The sequence below is a fragment of the Triticum urartu genome, chromosome 3 (assembly GCF_003073215.2).
Source record: "Triticum urartu cultivar G1812 chromosome 3, Tu2.1, whole genome shotgun sequence".
Lineage (NCBI taxonomy): Eukaryota > Viridiplantae > Streptophyta > Magnoliopsida > Poales > Poaceae > Triticum > Triticum urartu.
Genome location: NC_053024.1, coordinates 730845243 through 730866984, shown reverse-complemented (window position 1 = coordinate 730866984; position 21742 = coordinate 730845243). Strand labels below are relative to the sequence as shown.

General features: G+C 42.3%; 1 pseudogene; it reads left to right on the top strand.

The window, feature by feature from the left end:
* LOC125547354 overlaps positions 1-21506 on the top strand; it is a 50627-nt pseudogene extending 29121 nt beyond the window's left edge.
* Positions 21507-21742: the final 236 nt, after the last annotated feature.

Genomic DNA, 21742 nt, shown 5'->3' with positions numbered 1-21742 from the left:
GTTCTTCTGCTAACAGTTTTCGTACAAGTGAGACATTAAGGCAAATGCAGAAATGTAGTTCAAATTGTGATGTGATATCATAGACAGTACCTTACGCTGCAGCCGAGACCAATGTGTAACAAGATTATTCCAGTCACCGTCGGATAAATGTAGCACCGGAGACTTTACAGAAATTTCGTTCAGAGCCTTGCCATTGAAGTGCGCTTGCCTCAGGTAGGAACGATACTTCATCAACGAGTGCTTGAAAAGCGCAACCAACCCTTGCTCGTCATCACAATCCAGTTTGCGCCTCACCTATTTAAAAGAATGAAATCTTGTGTGTTCTGTCAGCAGAAACATATGCAGTAATGACCATGAATAACATTAGTACATTACTTACGCGTAAGTTGCGGAGGAAGACTGGAAATTGTTCCGTGTCTGTGGTATAATCTTTCCATGAAGGTAAGATGCACACAAAGTTCCTGACAACAACATAAACTTCGTCTTCTAAACTGGGAAGAAATGGAACAGGGGTCCTATTTGCTGCAATTGGGGCTCTCTCTGGTTCAAAAAGGGATTTGACAACTGGATTTGCTGTACTCTTTGCTGGAATGGGGGTTTTGCATCGTGCAGCTGGTGCTATGTCAACTGGCATAATCATACTGTTTGCTGCAGTTGGGGTCTGCTAAGTTGGGGCATCAGAAATGACCAGTGTAGTAGGGCTAGAGTCTGCTAGAGTTGGGGTATTTTGTGGGTCAGGTGATATTGCAACTACACCTAATGGGCTATTTGATTTATCAGGTGCCACTACCTTTTCCAAATACTTTGCTTGTGCTCTTTCACGATCAGCAATCGCCCTCTTCCTTTTGAATGTCTGATACGCAAGAACATCATTCGAATGGATAAGTATGGTATGATGACAGATGGAATATGTATTGAAAATGGATAGGCAGGGCGTATTCACATACATGATGTGTAAACTAAGCTAATGGCAGTTCAACAAAGTAGAAGCAATGCAAAGCATCAGTTGCAAGATATGTGCGAGCAATGTAACCTTGGAAAGTTAGAGCAAGTACCTTGATGGGTGAATAAGATAGGGCATCTTCCTCTGACTCCCCCACTAGGGAGCTACATTGACTTAGGTCTCCCTCTAGCTCAGAATCACTGTTAGGATCATATTCTGAGCATGAATCTGTAGGTGGAGAGTGTTTGCATTGCATCCAGACTTGATTTCAGTCCCTTAATGCCAAGTTTGACAGCCATGGCATTGTTCTGCTTTATTCTTTTCATGCGCGCAAGCTCATAATCATTATGATGCTGTTCAGAATCTGAGATTCATGAAAACATAAAAAGTAGTCAGATTATCTATGGAATGCATTGCGGTTTCAACTCGGAGAGTGTCTCCCTATAAACCCCTGCATATGCAAAGTTCACCTCCCAACCGTGCTGACCAGACCACACACAGAGATACACACCTGAGCGGCGAACATGCATTTTCGAAACTAATTTAGGAACATTTAGCTGACCAATTAAACAACTCTGTTTCAATAATATCAGATTCGTATTTGCACAACTAAGCTTGTTTAGCTTGATGGGTGGAGCAGTGTTATTATGACACGAAGCACGTATTCTGATCGTATAGTGATCATAAAAGGGGGAAACTCTAAGAATATATTTTTTAGCAAAAGAGGGTTTCCCCTCTGATTTCTATTAAAGAAACCACCACGGAACCAACATGGTCAATTAAACCCTAAGCATGATCAATTAAACCGTATTATGGCTGTGCCATGGCAGATTTGAAGCTGCAAACCGGAGAAATGATATTTAGCATCCATTGTTTGCTTCGAACTAAGAACTAAATTCTAAGAGCTGAAAAGAAAGTAGAGTAACCAAGTTAAGATCTATTTTCTGGTTGAGATCAAAAAGTTGAGGAGATATGAAGTACCACCTCTCTTGCGGCGCCGTGTAGGCATCGGGGGTGCGATGCTGTCGGTGGCATTGAAGCAGACCTGTGACGGTAGACGGGTGCATCGGGGATAAGTCCCGTTGCGGTGGAATAGAAGGTCGTGTGAGCGGCCCCGACAAAGAGGACGACGACGCCGATGAAGCGAGAGGACGCGATGCAAGGCTATTGGTCCGTCGCCGTGGATGAGAAACGTCCATCTCTAGCAGTGGACGACGCGGTCTTGGTAGGCGCTCCGGCATGGTGGAGGACGGTGGCGATGGATGTGGTGGAGGATGGCGGCGATGGATGGGGCGGCGGACGGAGGCTGGTGTAGGAATGGGGTGTTCTAGTGCGGACGGTGTATGAATGGGAAAATGGAGGGAGAGGTACGGGGAACCATGTTTTTGGGACGCGCATGTCTGAAATATGGGAAAGTTACAAACTTATCCCCCGTTTCAAATTTGGACGTCTCGTCGGTTGGGGATAGGACGGTAATCTCACATCTCCCAAATATTTGCCGGTAACTATTTCGGGCGAGGAGAGGGTGTTTTGCCGCCCACGGTTGGCGCCCACGGTGTATGAACGGGGCTGACAGGTAGGGCGGTTGTGTCACGTCTAATGGAAGTTACACATCTGCCCCTATTTAAAATATTAGCCTACATTTATTTCGGACGAGGAGAGTTTGTTTTGCCGCCCAGGGTTGGCGCCCACCGTGTATGAATGGGGAATGGAGGGAGAAACAGAGATCTTTCGGACGAGCTTGAATCAAATGAGTTTTGCCGCCCATGTTTGACGCCCACCGTGTCGGAATGGGCTCAGAGGCGGTCGTGTCACGTCTAATTGAAGTTACTAACCTACCCCTATTTAGAGAAGTGGAAATCGGGCCGATGGATTGTCCGTGTAATGGGTAGACAGTAATTTCCATCTCCCAAACACTTGGCTTCGGGCAGCCGATGTGGGAGTGGACATTTTGCTGTTTCTTTCGAATTTTGGGACAATAAGCATCCACATTTACCCTGGCAACTAAATTCGAATCCATTTTGTATTCCTATATGAATCTTTATAAATCATTCTATGTGTTTTTATATATCTTCAAAAGGATGACCAAGATGTATTCCACTGTCATATATGAATATGGTTTACAAATGCCGATACTCAAATTCAGAAACTAGAATCCAGTTTGAGGTGAATTCGAATATTTGGAACACTTCATGTCCAACTCAAATGTCACATGCAACATAATGTGTACTCCCATTTAGATATGTACACAAGCGATGTATCAAGATTCAAATAGCGAGTCAATCAACCAAGAATGTACGAAACTAACAGACATATAAACACTTATAGAGTATATGGATCAATAATATCAACTAACATACATAAGACAGGCCACTGTACTTTTTTTTGGCTACAACAGCATCCTTTTTTTAGCCAGCATCTTGGCCCTTTCCGATGCGTGCCACATATGGTCCATCTATACTACTATTGCTGAATGCACATTCAGCCCGATTGGCATATTTGTAGGTCTGGCACATCAATCCAAATGAAATGTCTCCGAGTCTTATCAATTAATACAGACTTGTGCTCAAATAAAATTACAAACAAAAAAACAATTATTACATGATCTCTAAAACAAATGGTTTGATTGATTACATGAACAGACAACACAAAGGTTATTCAACTATGGAATGAACATTTCACCTATGATTTACCAAGTAGGAATTTAATTTCCTTTTTTCCTTCAGTACCTTAACAATCTGGTCAGTCTCAGCTTGCTTCGTTTTGAAATCCACCAAATATTTAATGGTTGTCTTGAGTACTGCTTGTGATTGTGCTGTTTGCTTCCTCAACATGTCAACTTCATCTCTAAGTGCAGAAGCAGAATCTCTTTCTACCACTAGTTTAGCCTCTAGAGCATCAGCAGTTGGCAATTCATAATGCACGATTGGGCCGGTACCACTACTGTGGGATGATGCAACATCCATGGGGACCTTGCTCTTTGATCTTGGGCTAACCTGTTTTACCATTAAAGTTCCGATTGGATTCAGAAAAGTTGAAGTTAGCAAAACATCTCAACTGGGAGTTATAACAGCAAACTAGTTAAACAAACAAGGAATTAAAGAGTTTCAATTGGATGCTGAAAAGTAGTTATTAACATCATTGTAACCCGCTGTTGCAGCAGCAAAGCAGTTAAACAAACAAGTAGATATTTAAGTTAAGGCAAACAGGTAATTCTTAACAGTAAGTATCAAACACATAGATAGGCGCAGTCTACAATATGATTAACAGGCTGTGCCATTATGTAATCAGTAGCAATCTAAATTAAGCCAAGCAACGTAATTGAACAATTTTGCAATAAGTGGCAAACTAAAATTCCGAGAAGCAGGTAACTGAACTTATGCTAGTTCTTTGTACAGGCACACTGCAACTTCTTTTTCGCTTACAAGGTTGTACGAAGGAGTCCATGGCATCAATTGCTTGGATATGCAGTCCCAATACTTCTTTCTTCCCACACTGCATGGGTAAGTCGAATGGTTAATCTGGTAAGATGGTGCGTCCTTGATATGTTATATGAGGACGTGTAGTCAGACTACTTGTAGCCAAACACATCACACTGGCTTTTACTGTATATTCATGCGATTACTTTTGGCATATCGAGTTCTAAGCAATCTACAATAGGATGAAAAGACTAGCATCCTGCACATTATTGGCGAACTCAGTTCATGGAAACAAGCAATTCAACCATTTTGTTGGTAAATCAAAAGCGCCACTGGAATATTTTTCACTATCCAATCATACACGCAAAAAGGGGCGACGCCACCATAGGGGCTTGGTATGGGCGGCTGCCTCAGGTGGCTAGAAAGTGTGCACCTAGTTTGAGTCGCCCAGGTTGGCCCACGCTAGTTTTTGTTCGTCCCAACGCATGAGCAGGCAATGTAAAAAATGAAGAAAAATGTTTCAATTTGGATGGGCCAATAACATAAGTTTAAGGCAGGCCCTATAGCAGGCTCGCGGCCCAAACGAGCGCCTCCCATATCGATCGACAGCAGGAAAAATCCCAATTCATTCGCTCCAGCCTCCAGTCTGGTTCGCTCCTAACCTAGCCGCTGCTGGACAGACTGACACAACACTTCCTTGCGCCCTCGTTGGAGGACGGTCACCGGCTTCAAGCGAACGGAAGGACAAGAAGATGAAGATCCAACCTTGGGTGTAGCCTGCCTGGGAGGTAGCAGCGGCATCGAGCTTGCGCAAACGGACAGTCGCTAATTGCAAGAGTAGCATGCGCAACAAGCAGGCACATCACATCCCTGATTATATCTAATTCAACTCTTCAATTTCTGGCCAATAGTTAAACCTGATGGTGTTGTAAAACTGCCTGTATGTAGGAAATCTATGAGAAAATGAAACCAATTTCTACTTATTTTATAACTCCCCCAATCAATACTGAACTGACTGAATCTGATGTATCTAATCAAGTTTCCGGTGCAAACATACAAGCTCATGTTGTTCTTGAGCCTGAAGTGTCTAATGAACATACTGCTAATGAAGGATTTGATGCAAACATTTTACATGCTCCTGGTGATGAACATATAGTGTCTAATGAGGGATCTAATGCAAGCATTTTGCAAGCTCGTTGAAGGATTTAGTGTCTAATGATGATCTACTATGTTGAGAGAGACAGAGATTTGCAGGCATTGATGACAAGCAAATTCTAGTGCATTTTCATAGCCTGAGGAAACGTCGAGGCCATCTACCAGAAAGTCCCCGTATCATGACAACATAGCATAAATACTTTTCTAATCTGTTGTTTGAAACTATTGGCATACTTGTGTAGGATAGATATATTGATATGCAATTTGCTCACTGGTTATACGTGCAATTACACTTCGATATTTTCAGCCAGAGAACGAATAATTCAAGCAGGTACAGACCATGTTTGTAGTCCTTGTACACCATGTTGCATTTTGTGTTTTTTGGTGCTTGCATCATTTAGTGTTTATAATCTGAACTACTTTGGATCATTAGCTGGTTTTCAAAGTGCATGTAGCTTCACATTTCTCAAGTTATGTTGATTTCCGGAGTGCAAGTGCCTTCGTATTTTTTAAGTTAAATGTTCGCCCCTGGTAACTTGAATTCGTGGATCAGCCACTACACACAAATCATACATGAATGCCAGTACGAATTAAATGAAATGCAGGGACTTACGCTAGCTCGTTGTACAGGCTCACTGCAGCTCTGCTTGCGCTTGGGATGTTCCATGTACAAGTCCATGTTACCACTTGCTTGGAGTGCAGGCCTTGTGCTCCTTGCACCCCCCTCTGCATTTTTGACACGGCGAATGGTTGATCAAATAAGAGGAATTGACCTTGATGTTGTACCGGAGGACAGATACTTACAAGGTTATATGGGTGTGCAGGATGTGTACCAGATCCTGTAGCGCCCTCATGCTTCACTAAAATATGGATTTGCTTGTTTCAGATGATATCTCCAGAAGAAATAAGAGTTAAGGTCAGAGTTGCATAGGCATGTAAGCTAAGAGAGCAGTGAAAGGATATCCAAACATTGTCGGAATAGTGCACAAGGGAGTGATGTATGGATACCTAGTTCGGGCCGGCGTTTGGGCATGCTCGCCTAGCTAGAGTGCGGGTCACTTCAGAGCCGTTGAGGGTGATGCACTGGCGTTGGCTGGCCACGCACAGATGCAGATCTTGAGTGGCAGCGGAGCGCAACGATGCAGTGGAGGAGACCGTTGGTGAAGCCCCAAAAGCCTCGGGGGGCAGAGGTGCGACCATGTGCTCGGTGAAGTAGCCCCGGTGAGCTGGGAGACGGCATCGGTGAAGCGCACCTGATGCGGTGGAACTCAGTGTCTGTGAGGCACGTCGGTTGCGGCGGCCGACGTTGTCGGTGGACCACCCGGTGCGGTGGAGGAGGGCATAGATGAGGTAGCTCCGGTGCGGTGGTGAAGCACGACCGTCGTCTTCGTCGTCGTCATCCGGCACAGAGGTGGGGAATGGTGGGGAAAGAGACGAGACGAGGGGCGATTCGAGGGTTGGCGGCGAATTAGGGATTTGAGCAATCTGGGCGCGGAAGGGGACGGTGGAGAAGAGAGATTTTGCAGGGCTAGAATTGGAGCCGCCAGATATTTCAATCCGAAACGTGGAAGCGCGAACTTATATTGTCGTCGTCCTTTTTTTGGGGGGGTGGGTGGCTGGGTGCTATGCGTTCGTCCGACACACGCGACCACCCCGACAGGACTATGCTTCGGTGCCTTAAGGCACCTGCCTTTCTGTCCATGACATATGGGCCCAACAGGTCGCTGGCCCACATGTCAGTGACCCAAAGGCAGTTGCCTTTAAGGCACCGAAGCAACGTCCACCCCGACACGACCCTGGTTTGCCTGGTGCGCCTACATTTGAGAATGTAAACGAATCTTCTTTCATTTGCAAACGAATCTGTATGTATTACCATGCCCGTGTTTTCCTTGCAATAATTAGTCATTCGAAACGAGATACTCCATCCGTTCACTTTTGTAAGTCGTTTCAAACAACTTAAAATGAACTGTTTTGCACATTGTCTGAAATGTCTTCAAGGTCTTATAAAAGTGAACAGAGGGAGTACTATAAATTAATTAATGAGGAGTTATTTAAAAAAAAATCAAAATGGTACCCACGCTAACGTGGATTAGAGTGTGTCTCACATAATTAGTTATTTGAATTAGAGTGTGTGTCACGTAGTTAGTTATTTGAATTAGAGTGTGTGTCACGTAGCAATCTCCAATTCTAACATGGATTTCGCATTTCACTGTATCCATGCTACTTTTTTTTAATACAAATTCATATGTATATGATGAACACCATGGTAGTGAGAAAACTTTTGGATGCATTCAAACGTATGACCTACAAAATAGCACAACAAACTGAGTCAATGTCAACTTTTCGAAACTTAGTATGGCACGAATTCGAAATAATTACCTGTATGCCTGGTCCTCGGTTCAAATCTTACAATGTACACCGAATTGAAACATTGATATTAACTCTTGTACTATGTATATTCAAATGTTGTTTTTAGCCCCCCCGCACAAACGCTACATACTTCCTGTATCGGTCAATCTTCCTCTCCTAACCACCTTAGGAAGCTATCGGTTTCCAACACACGTTCATTCTTTCTCTCCATGTTTCGATCTCTAAGTCTCTCAACTACACAACCCCTTTTCCCACTCTGTTACCAAATGTATTTACCTCACACACCCGCCATTGCACCCCATGCCAAGCTCTCTCTCCTCTCCCCCCTCTCCCTCTCACCCTCTCGCGCTAAATACGTGCATTGCCTATCTAGCCCCCAACCTCTCATGCATGCGCACGCACGCACGTTGGATATCTAGGTCACTCCCTCGAGACCGTCTCACTCTTTCTTCCGCACGGCGGGCCACACTCGCTCAATCTCGCTCTCTTTATCCGAGTCTCGTTTAACCTCGTTTTCTTTCACACACAAATGATATATCTCCCTGTTCGGGCCTTGATCGCCACACTCTATACTCTCTCACGCAGATTGTCTATCTAGGTCAGTCCATCCAAGCCGCCACCACTCTTTCGACCTCATGGTGGGCCACGCTCACTCAATCTCTCTCTCTCTCTCTCTCTCTCTCCGTATGTCTCGATTGACCTCGCTCTTTCTCGGACAAAAACGATATATCACCATGTTTGAGCCCAATTCAACCTATTCACATTGTATACTCTCTCACACACATCGTCTATCTAGGTCACTCTCTCCAACCCGTCTCACTCTTTCGATCGCACGACGACCCTATGTGATCGGTTGACCTTGCTTCCTCCCACGCACAAAATATATCTACACGTCTGTGACCGGATCATCTCTCCAGCTCTATCTTACAGCCCTCACCCTTGCCAAAAAGCTCAATCGGACAATATCTCTCTAGAGCATATATATTTGTTCAATGAATGTCGGACCACACTCACTTTGTCTCTCTATCTATATATCTCTCGATTGACCTCGCTTTCTCACACCGTATCTTCCACGCGTTGAAGCTACTACCTCTCCATCCCTCGCAAAGCCGGAGCTATTTACATTGCGAGGGGCACTCCAACCTTGGATTAATTTGTGTAGGCATTTATTCCGGTCGGTTTAGATTATATTTTCGTAGCATTGGCCCACAACTACTCAAAACACCGTTGCAACCCACGCAACTGCCCTAGTTGATTTCCCTCTGGCTCGGTCATCGCTCTCTCGCACGTCCTTTCTCGCCTTCAACGTCGCACCATGGTATTATTAAAAAAACTATGTTGTTATCTTTAATTATTATAAATAAGCTACAAAACTACACACAGATAGTCCACTTGGAATGGAACAAATTTTGACCCACAAATTAAAGTGGTACAAACTACACACCGAGGGGCCCACATGTCATGAAACAAATTTGGACTCATATACAAATTAAAAAATAAAGGACGAGGATCGAACATGCGACCGGGCCTTCAAGCCGCACGTCAAGAGTAGGCAACATACGTAGAATAGCAATGTTTGTTGTACCCCCTTTGTTCACATAATGTTTTTATATTACCACACCCTAATTAATGGATAACATGTAATATTATTTTTAGTACTATTCGCCTTCACTTACTGGTGGGTTCCATGTGTGCTCTCTCTCTCTCCTCCCCTTCTGCGTTTAGATGCACGGGCAAACAGGAAGAACTCGCGAGCGATGTTGCCGATGACCATATCTGGACGCGTTCACAAGTCATGACACCAGTTTCACGTACTAGCAGCACTAAATCAGGTCTTTAACTGGATGTGGTGTAACGCAATTGCAAGAAAAAGAAAAAAAATATTGTCTGCTTGGATGGCAGTGTGATCTAATCGTCCGTTTGGTGTGGAATCGAGCAGGAGATTGCGTTGTCGGGCGGGAGGTTCCAGAACTGCCTGAGGGAGATCCGTAAGCGGGCTCGTGACGTCGAGGACGAGAAAAAGGGGATCAAGATCAAGAAAGAGGACTGGGAGAAGTTGCACGTCCACATAGCGTCGTACAACAACTTCCCGACCGCCGCCGGTTTAGCCTCTTCAGCTGATGGCTTTGCTTGTCTTGGTAAGTCTCCTGGTTCTGATGCCATTGCTATTTGTCAGAAAAACAGATGTGTGACTAAAACTGTGGATATTCCGGGTTAGACTTGGATTTCATTTTTTTTTCTGCTCTTCTGGACCCACCTCGGTTGTGTTTAGTAGCAGAGGGGGTGTATTTCTTATTCTCTTATAGAATTGTTCTCTTGCTGATGCAATCTGCAAACATTTGTTGTTGAGGGTGATACAAGAATTTCTGCTACAAGTGGACTGTTATCCTAGCAAAAGTTGTTGCTCTTACCTCTCGAATACACCTCTGTGTGCTATTCATGATAATAGGACAATATTATGGTTTTCTAACTGTCACCTAAAATTGTCCTGGATCCTGCTATTAAGGTTGTCCAACTTATCTGCAGTTTGTTCTTTATTATCTGGTTGTATAGAGGCAAAAAATAAAATAAAATAAAATAAGACGCAGAAGCTATGTTTAGTCCTGGCCTGCTGGTTAATCTTTGCAATAAATATTCTAGCCTTGCAAAAAAAATGGCTGGTCTTACCAAGTTCCATGATAGTGCTAATCTGGTCCTGAGTGTTGTTTTGCCCTGATTGAGTACCACTGCTCAGCATGCTTGCTTTCTACAAATATTGATTACTTTATTCATAGCTTGGAAGGTTGATAACGCTATCCAACACAAAATGATTGTCCACTACTACTTTTATTTTTTGCTCATAAACATACCAAGCAAGGTCTTGCTTTCATACCAATATTACAGCACAAATTAGTAATTTGAATACTGTTTGTAGTTTTCACCCTTGGAAAGCTAATGAATGTGAATGAAGATTATGGAGAACTTTCTTCAATAGCAAGGTCTGTACTCTATACTGATACATTATGTAGCAACACTCTGTTTGTGCTCTATCCTGTTTGTGATGTTTGCTTGATGATATAGAAACAGTTTTACTTCATTTTACTAAATAATAAGCTAGTGTACTTATGTCCCCTCTTTACTTATACTTCTCTCGGGCTGACAAATTTCAATGCAGGCAGGGGTCTGGAAGTGCATGCCGCAGTATATATGGTGGATTTGTGAAATGGTGTATGGGGAAAGTAAGTTATCTCTTGGTTAAGGCAGAGAAGCTGAATTGGTTAAAATGCATGTTTTTCTATTGTAAAACGATTGAGTTTGACTCTATACTTGTAGAATGATGATGGAAGTGACAGTATGGCAGTACAGCTTGTTGACGAGTCGCATTGGGATGATCTTGTTATAATCATAGCAGTGGTATGTCAATGTGATCTCTGTTGTATAACATGATCTATTTCATTTAACTTATCATTGGATATTGCTCATCGAGTCATGGTTCCATTAACACCAATCCTTAACTACATAGTGACACCGATTTACCATTTTTATCCCAACATCTTTTTCTTATTATGATGCTTTGTGGAATTAGGTCAGTTCAAAGCAGAAGGAAACCAGTAGCACCAGTGGGATGCGGGACACTGTTGAAACAAGCCCCCTCTTGCAGTACAGGGCCCAGGTGATTGCATTTTCATCTTTAACTTGTTTTTGGCACATATTGTACAATTTTTTTACGAATAATCGAGGGAACAAAATCATGAAGCTGCAATTCTGATTCTGAATTGTAGTTTTATCCCTCCTCTTGTGTGGACCCTCAAGTTTTGTGGTTTCATTTTTTTATCAAGTCTGTTAGCAGTTATACTGATCTATCTCTTTAGCTGCAGCTTACTGTTTCTTGCTCTCACTGTGCACTGCACTACTTTTTCTTGTATTCCAGACTGTAGTGCCAGGTCGCATATTGAAAATGGAAGAGGCCATCAAGAAACATGATTTTGAATCCTTTGCCAGGTTAACTTGTGCAGATAGCAACCAGTTTCATGCTGTATGTTTGGACACGAGTCCTCCCATCTTCTACATGAATGATACGTCACACAGGTAGTTTTTTAGCAGTCCTGATTTTGTGGTTCTGTTAGTACTGAAATCCCAGAGTTGAGGATCGCTCTTTCAACCAACTGCAGGATAATTAGCCTTGTGGAGAAGTGGAACCACTCAGAAGGAACCCCACAGGTATATTCTTTTCCTGTTTAACACTTGCTACCTTGTTTTCCATTCTTCTGAACTGCATCGGTGCTGCATATAGGGATCTAAAATAAGGTTGGTTAAGCTTTGTTATGACATGCCAGTACAATAAGTTTTTACTGCACTTGATAAAACATATTTAACTAGCATCACATGATGAAGTAATTTTACTTAATTTAAAAGAGCAACAAAATTATTGCCATCTTTCTGAAAAAGATCCCGGAAATACGAGTTTATGCTTATGCTTTATGCTTCCAATCCTTTGGTTTTTAGGGGCTGTTTGGATGGCAGCTCCAAGCTGCCCTTCCAAAATTTTGGTCGTTGACCACAGGTTGGGCCAGCGTTTGGATCGCAGCCAACTTTTTGGCCAGCCGTTATGATTCCGCACTAGCGTGCGGGCGAGTTCCAGGCGTCTGTTTCCTTCGCCAAAACCGTCGTTTCGGTCGGGCTGGTGTGGGCTGAATCCGAACAGCCCCTTAGGGAACATATAGTCCAGTTTGAAGAGTTCATCATGAAAACATAGTACTGCTAGTATTGGTTTCTGGAGCAGTCAATTTTTTGAATACTTCTATTATTTGTACTGGGTATGATATGTATTAAATAGCATCTAAAAGTTTGAAATTCTAATGGGATGCAGAAGTATCTTGGTATACTACTATCATCAAAGAGAAAAAAAATTAGTGCAATCTTGCAGTATTACTTCTTCGTCTGTTTGTGGTGTCTAGCATGCAGTTCACCTAAACTGCAAATAAATTACACTGGTACGTGGTATTGATCTCATATTCAAACTAACTTGCCATTAGGTTTATTAAATAACTTCTAAAGTTTGAATTTGAAAAGAGAATGCATACAAAATATCTTAGTTTATTGCCTTCATCAAAAGATAAAACTGCATTGCAATCTTGGTGATATTGTTTCTTCTGTATGTGTTGTCTGGTATGCACTTCACCTAGACTGCAAATAATTGGTACCGGAGTGGATGGTGCGATTGATCCGATAATGAAACCAACGTTTGTGTGAAGACTTCTAAATTTGGCATTTGATCTCTTGTAATTGCAGGTTGCCTACACATTTGATGCTGGGCCTAACGCTGTCCTAATAGCACGAAACCGCAAAACGGCCACCCTTCTCCTTCAGAGGCTCTTATACTGCTTCCCTCCACAAGAAAATGATTTGGACAGGTGTGTTTGATATTATCAAGAATAAACCCAGCATTTGTTTGTTCCTGGGTATTCCACAAATATGTATACATCTGACAAACATGACCATGATAGCTATATGGTTGGCGATAAATCAATCCTAAGTGACGCCGGAGTGCAGTCCGTAGCTGACATCGACGCTCTTCCACAGCCACCAGAGATGAAGACACCAAACCAAAAATTCAAGTGCGATGTTAGCTACTTCATCTGCAGCAGGCCTGGGGCTGCCCAAAAGTTCTTACCGACGAGAGCCACACATTGATTGATTCAGCCACGGGGCTTGCAAAAGGAGTGTAATTTTGGATGAAGATGACTGGTTTGATACTCTAGGTTATGTAACATTGGTTCGTGTGTTGAGATCATCTCTACTCCTAATGGAGCAGTTGGTAGTCTCCGCCGGTCAATTTTCGTCCCATCACTTTCGTCCGGTTTTTTTCGTAGGTTAACCTTGGTAGATATTTTTCGTCCTCGATCCCACCTTACGGTTCCAAAAAAAACCAACCAAAACCAACTGAGCCCCGTCCCACGAAACAAAACCAGAGGAATGAGGCCCCCTCGACTCCTCTCTCGATCTGTTTCCTAGGGACTGAACGCCACCGCCGCCGCCAATCCCATCTTCCCCGGCGACATGCCTCGCCGGCTGCCTCCTCTCCCCCATCCATGCCGGCGACCTCCCTCTACCCGCCCTCTCCGTCAACCCGTCTCTCCAGCAGCTCGGGCAAAACCCTAGCCTACCCGATGCCATGGCGACCTAGCAGGCAGGCGCGAGGAGCCCTGCCCAGCCATGGTGACACCGCCGGTGGCCTCCTCCTCCCCCTCACCTTCTCTCCCTCTCCCAATGGAGGGAAGGGAATGGAAGGGATCCGGCGGCAAGGGAAGGCAGCGCCCAGATCCGCAGCCGAACCGGCGGGCCGCCATACCTCGAGGTCGTCCATGGAGGTCCGAACGTGATACAGGCTTGAGGCCACGCTAACAAGATAGGTACGTCGCCGCGCCCTCGACATATTCCCACTCCCGTGCACGTATGGTCAATCATGTATCGCTTATCTTGCCCCATACGGCCTTGGCAAATCTCAATGCTTGCTTGCTAAGGTGCGTGTGTGGACGTTGCTGGTTGCTGCTGCTGTGAACGTGTGCTTGGTGTGCCCCTGTTGTTTTGTGTTCTCACCACCACATCCACGACAAATAAAATTTCTTAGTTTTCTTAGGATCATGTGTGCCATGATCTTCATGCCTGGCAGGGTTTACATGACGCCTGTGGACAATAGGATTTTGATATCCAGTTAAACTATCATATGGTTGTGCATATGCACTATCTATTAAATTGACAATCCTTGTTTTTCAGGTTCAGGTTCGATATGTTCAGGGCTGAAGTACGCTCCTGAGTTAAAGAAAGACCTTGAGAAACTCTTAGTGTGTTTTTGTCGGTACTACTCCAATACTTTGGTGTGGGGTTGCATAGTACTCCAATAATTTAGTGTGGGGTAGTAAAAAATGTATTCGTGGTGGGAAAGCATCAGTGGTTCGTATTTGCAGAATAGGGAAATCAATAAATATTACCATTAAGAAAGCATGCATGGTATAGTGAATACTTAGTATACCAGTCATATTTTCTTGTCAACATGCACCTATTTGGAGGCTTATTCGATATTATTGCAATCTGGTAAAACTGTGTTACTACTAAGAATTGAATATTTTTAGTTGGAATACTATTTTAATGATCAATCACAATGTTGGATGCGACCAACTATTTATTCCCAAGACTTTAAGTCTTGGGTGGCTTAAGCACAATATGCCAGGCATATATTCTACATATGTGGCATGTAATGACCCTACTGGCATTTCAAGAGGTCTTGTAAATACAACACTAAGTGTTCACCTCATGAGATTTATTAAATGTTTTAGATATCTCGCTTGTGGATGCTCATCGGTAGCTAATATCCTGAGTATATTGATAACAGGTTTAGGTCTGGACGGTTATTGAGCCTGCATTGATGAAATAGTTGACAAAGAAGCAACTGAAATGAGGTTATTGAGCCTGCATTGAAGAATCTTGGTTGATGAGCTGATATCTGACCAAAAACTCAAGAACTAGAAGCAAGCCTGACATCCTTTTTTTGTAATCGGTATGTTCTCGGTAGCAAGCCTGTCATCCTTTTCTATCCACATGAGGCTTACTGTTTTTTGTACTTGTTGTCACCAATCAATAAAACATTGTGTATTCATTGCATATGGTGAATGGCCTTCTAGATTTGTAAGTTCATAGGTAGTTATACAACAGCAGAGCCATGTTCTAAAAACAGATTCGAGCCTTTCCTTGGTTTGGAGTTGGGCCCCGACGAAACGTTCGAGCGCATGAAATCAGTTCTTTTCAAGAATGCAACTGCTTTTTTTCTCTCATAGTTTCCACTCGTAACATATCACAAGTATCTTCAGTCTAAGAAAATAAGAAAAGTGAACTTACATGATTTTTTAAATTACTAAATAACTTACTAGATAATGTATATTTCCGTTTGAGCATTCCAAAAACTGAATGACACTCCATTAAGCTGTAGGATGCATAAGGTAAGGGAAATATAGGAAGCCAAGACATCTGTAGTAATACCAGAAGTGGAAGAACAAGGGCAAGAAAACATTTAAAATGGCCAATGATAGGCGGAAAAAGATTCACGTGGTTAATAGTTCATGTTTTACACCAAGGAAGAACATAGGAATGGAACCAAAGAGAAATGAGTGAGCATACGACTTTGCTAGATTTTATGAACTGGACTAATGTACAAAAACACATATTGTCATCTTGGTGCATGTAGATATTTAATTTAACAACTTGAATTCCACATGAAGCGTACTGTACTTGACTTCTTTGGGCTTTACATGTGCTCATATTCCATAATTCGGATCAGAAATGAAGCCTATGCGTATGTATAAAGCATTTGCATTATACTAATATTGTGTGTGTTGTTTCTAATGCCAAAGGTAAATCTGAACCTGCTCAGACCACGGGGAGGATTTCTCTGGTGGACTATCGCTGGCAAGGTTGGCATGGGAGTAGGCCCGTACCATGGGTTCGTGTAGCTGGAGGACCGTGGCCAGTGCTGCGATTGCCTAATGTCCATGTGGAGCATAGCTCGGCATGAGGTGATATGCTTTTATGATAACCTAGCTGTACACAATTTCTTCAAAGAAAATTAAGATTGATATCAAACTTGAGATTTGCAATGTATTTAAATTAGTTCTTAAATTGCTCCAAAGCTACTGAAATCTCCCTTATTATATTTTTCTGTCGATACTGATTGTTCTAAATTAAACTCACTACTTAAATTCCATAGAAATGAGAGGCTCAAGGAAGCAACAAGTAGGATGAAGGAGTTAACGGGCAGAAGCGTAGATCACAGAAAAACAAGAATATGTTTGCTCCCCATGCTTTGCATTGATGTATAGGTTCGGAAGTTTAAAAGCTTCATGCGCTCCCCATGCTTTGTATTGCTGTATAGGTATGGAATTTAGAAGCTTCATGCTTTGTATCTCAGTATGTTCACAGTGGCTTCAATCTACAATTTGAAAAGGTGAATATTGGTTGGATCATGACACAAGTGATGTGGCTTCAGTCATGTTTCTTAAGCTACCATGGTTATATCATCACTAGGCCATATAGCTTACCAATAACCTTCTTAAGTACTTCCACTGAACCATCTTGATTGCCGACTAATTTTTGTGTTCATGGTTATATTTCAGAGAACCGGTTGAAAGAAATGTGAACACTGGTTGGGGGTTCTAAGAAGGATGACCCTAAATGGGAGCATGACAGACATCGTGGTCCAGGAAATAAGGGGGAATCCCGTGGTGTCTACTATGCTTTCAGAAATCCTATGTAGTCAGGGAGATTCCTTCAGATTTTTGCATGGTGAGCAGGTAGTTGTAAAGGGTCGTGGTGTCTACTATGCTTATCAGAAAAGTGAGTGCATTTGTGAAGCTTCCTGCAGAGTTTCACATGATGAGTAGGTAAATGTGCTGCTTGTGCATTTACCAATTAGTTATATAGGAGAGCACACAAGCAACAGACCACACATCTTGTGGTAATTTCCATGATAAGTTTTAGCGCATATGAACAAGTTATAGTGCCAGTTAAGTTATGAATAGAAACTGAGTTGCTTATCATTGAGTAAAAGACGTTCCTTTAGAGTATTTATAGTTTTATACTAATACTTTATCAAGGTGATATGCTGAAGATTTGTGATTATCACAGTATGGACTTTACATTGCTTCTGTATGATCTGACCTGTTGAGCTCATCACAAAGACCATAAAAATTGGCCCTATCCCTGATGTCAAATAAAAAAGGGGAACTATAGCCTCAGATCGAAAAAGTTTCTTTTCCTATGTGATTTTGCAGCGGGACTTGCTTATGGAGACGTTCGCTCTGGGTCAAAGCTTAAGAGGACGGATGCTTTTGACCATTTAATTAGTGTTTAGGTATGCCCTCCTCTCCTTGCCGCTCAGCTGGAATCTCTGATAAGGTTGTAATTTGCTGGTGCAGTGTTGCTCTGCTTTTATTTGGGGATTTCTCTGGGATCTAATTTTGAACTGTCAAAACTGGTTTGTTGGGTGCCGGTTGGTTTAACATGATGCTATAATACCGTAGAGAGAGATATGTTTTTCCAGTAGAAGTGGCCGATTAGTTAATTTGAGATTTGTGCCTTTTGTTCTTCAGGCCTGAAGCTTTTGGTTTCAGGCCGACAGTTAAAAGTTGCATTGGCTTGTAAAAAACTTCATGTGACTGGACTAGTAGTGGGAGGATAGCTTCATATGGAAAATAATTCTCCATGGTGGGAAAACTTGTTATTTGACATGATTATATATAGAGATACAACTAGCAGTGTTTAAATATGGGTTCATCTCAACCTATGATTCCTATGTATATAATTTTTGGGGCTAGAACTGCGGCCACTGCCCACCACCATTACAAGTCAATGATAGGAGCTCCTTGGATGTACTCGCATGCTTTGTCAGATCCTTTTCTTTTGAATCGATTGATGAACCGATGGCATCTCAGGACTAACTACCCCGTACGTGTACTCCACTAACTAAGGATAGCTCGTGAATATTTCAGCCTTTTTGTCGAAACGCTAACCAAAATCACTGAAATTCACTGAATTTAGGTGGTTTCGGTTGGTGATGAAAATTTTCTGAAACTGAAAGTGAAAACCATAGAATACTGAAGGTGTTTGCAGCTTGTAATTAGCGCCCTACTTAGCGTCAAGCATTGAGAGAGGGCATTTAGATGATTTTAGATTTTACGACTTCGTATCTATTTTCTTAATCTCTATGCATTTGCACAGGCGACTTGCATTGTAGATGCTATTAGCCTGCTGCTGCTATCGTCCCTCTGTACACACATGCATATTTGACTGATGAAGAAAATGCCTCAAATCATCAAACCCCTGATTATGTGTTGTGCTCTTGCAAGACTGAAACTGACACATTCTCTTCTGGATGTTAATGATGTTCGATTGCATGTGGTGGTTGTGTCGTTGAAGCTCACATGATCGAGTGTTTATGCACAACTGAAGTTGGCACATTCAGTTCTTCATATATTGAACAACTTTCAAAACTTATGAAAGCAAAGAGCAGGCGAACCATCCTCTAGGCTCTACTATACCTCCCATTGATTTTTTTACTTCCAAAACTTATAATGAACACAACAGGTTCCAATGCAATTTCACTTGACAAATGTTGTTATTTAGGTTTTAATCATACTATATCAGCTTCAAAGTTTATTTTTACTCTCAAGTAGTCAATATCTGAGCATGAACACTCAAACTATTGCAGGGGGAGGATTTCCACAGTAACCCTGGGCTGGTTAACCTATTTGGAATAGAATTCCCTGATTTGAATATCAAGCATTCACAAATGCAGAATACATTGTCTCGAGGTACAATCCCACTTGATTCTCAAACAATCACTAATTCATGAATTGCAGTAGGGTGAACCCAAGATGTCCGGAGCCTCTCTTGTGAATCACAATGCTTACAATGATTTCATGATTGAGATCTCGGGATTTGAACAAGATGCATCTTTTAAAGGTGTGACTGTAGAAGTTTAGCTAAATAAACAGAATATATCTACTGCAAGTTGATATATAGAAAAGTGGATTTTTGCATAGGTTTTGTATTATATATATATAGTTAAGTCGGTACTTCCTTTTCTTGCTTTGGAGTGATTGTTTTTCTTGACTCAGCATCCCTATGGTTCTGAGAGGGGCTGGGTGGCTAGATACAGAGGGCCTGGGTGCATGTGCTCTAATATATATTTTCTTTTGGGGAGGGTCACCTGAATGCACTATTAAGAGGTTCACTCTTAACTGCTCTTGCGGAACTAGGCCATCAGACTACTATATATGTCCGTTGATTTAATCACCATTGTCTGTGCTAGACGTTCACAGATCTGGATGCCTTTGCTTGCCAAATAAAATATGAACAATAATTATGTTAGGAAGTTACACTAGCTTTGACGATCCGATCATTCATGGAATGTTTTCCGGCATTGCCAACATATTGAGTACTTCAGTTGTAAGTCTGTAAGCAGTTCTCTTTGAAAGAGAAAAATGCATACATGCTTCAGTGAATGGCCACCCCCTTCTATTTTAGTAACACTGCACTTCTTAGTAGTACTTGCTAATCAGTATGGTTATTGGTCTATAATCTTATTGTTTCTACATTAATTCTTTGTACGTAGGCCGGATCAAGCGCTTCGCTGATGCCACGATCGCCGGTCTGCCGTGCTGCTCCTCTCATGTGCGCCCTCGATGCTGACACCATCCTATTTTCCGCAGCCACCGCCGTCGGGCTCCGCGTCCACGTGCCCCTTCGAACCTACTGGATGCAATCTCGCATTGCGTTGTCATCTGCACTGTCTGGCACCACCTATGGACACAGAACGACGGATCAAGGTTTAATGACTTTGATCAGGCAAGATACATTCTGCCCGCTCATCTCCCCGTGTTGCCGTTGGTAAGTATGGTGGTATTCTCCATGCTTCTTTTAGTGCTTCTCTCTAAATTCGTTGGGATCCAATTTTGTTCCTGCAAAAGTTGCTTGTGTTCTGTATAGGTGTACAGTTTTCATGTTAACTGGAAATTACCAAAGTTATCTATCCTAGCTGCATCAAACTACAATTTTCTTGTTTTATTAATAATTTAATATGAGATATACAAGAAAGTGCAGCGGGCATGGCTTGTACTCATGCTTGAGGATATTTGGCTTAGGCTCCTGGACTGTGTCATGGCCACACTGAAGACGGGACACTTGTGGTTATCTTCATGTGTCATTGGTGGTCAGAGAAACCAAACAAAGCTGGAGTGAAAGGTCTATGAGTTTCAATACAGAACAAAGGGTCTACGAGTTTCAATACATTGTCGAAAAATTGTGCCAAACATTAAGGTTGATTTCAGTTCCTTCATCCTTCTAGAGCATAAGAAAAATATGGTGCGTTGCTTGAAAAAATTATGGCTTAATTCTGGAAAGCATTAAGTTTCCATGCATGCTGATACTGATCAATCCACAACTCTAAAAACATGATACCCTCTTTCACATGCTTCATATAAGTTATGCACATGCCATCTCGCTAAGCACAGATAACATGTTTCGTTTAACAGATCATCTAAGATTTGCATAATTGTTTTGAGAATGAGCAGGGCAGCATCGACACCGGCCTCGATCGGTGTCGGGGCAATGGTGAACCAATGAAGAAGCTTAAGGCGGCTCAGGTAGGGTGGCACACGATATTGACATCGACCACGACCAGAGTCGGAGGATGGGTCATTGGGACGGAAGGAGGAAGACAAAGAGGAGGAAGAAGACGATGATCACAAAATTTTAGCACTGATAAAAAACATGCGGTCGATGCATAGTTGCTCTTGTAGTATCTGCTAATGAAATTCATAAAATATGATATATATTCGTAGGACTTCACTCATGTCACTTAGTCATCAGTTTGATTTATTTTCCTGTATTTTGCCCGTGGCAACGCACGGGCATTGTACTAGTCATGTAGAGTTGTCGTTTGTGCTGTACACTCTATACTTCTGTCGTACAGTAGATTGATCTTGTATTATTTACATCATTTGTTCCTGGCTGTTGTAGTGTCCTTGCCACTTAAACATGCATATATTTTTCAATAAAAGTTAGTGGAATAAATTTTACAGATTTCATTTCTGTAGTCCAATGCATAGACGGAGCTGTTCTTTTTGATTTTGCATCTGACAAAAAAAACAAATTAGCAACACCAAAAATCTATCTATATCTATCACTACTGGAAACAGAGAATTTGCCATCAGCCAGCTCTTTGCCATCTGCCAGCTGATGGCAAAGAACGCCTTTGCCATCTGCTTATAAAAAACAGATGGCAAAGAACTGACGGACGGCAAAGAACATGATTGCCATCAGC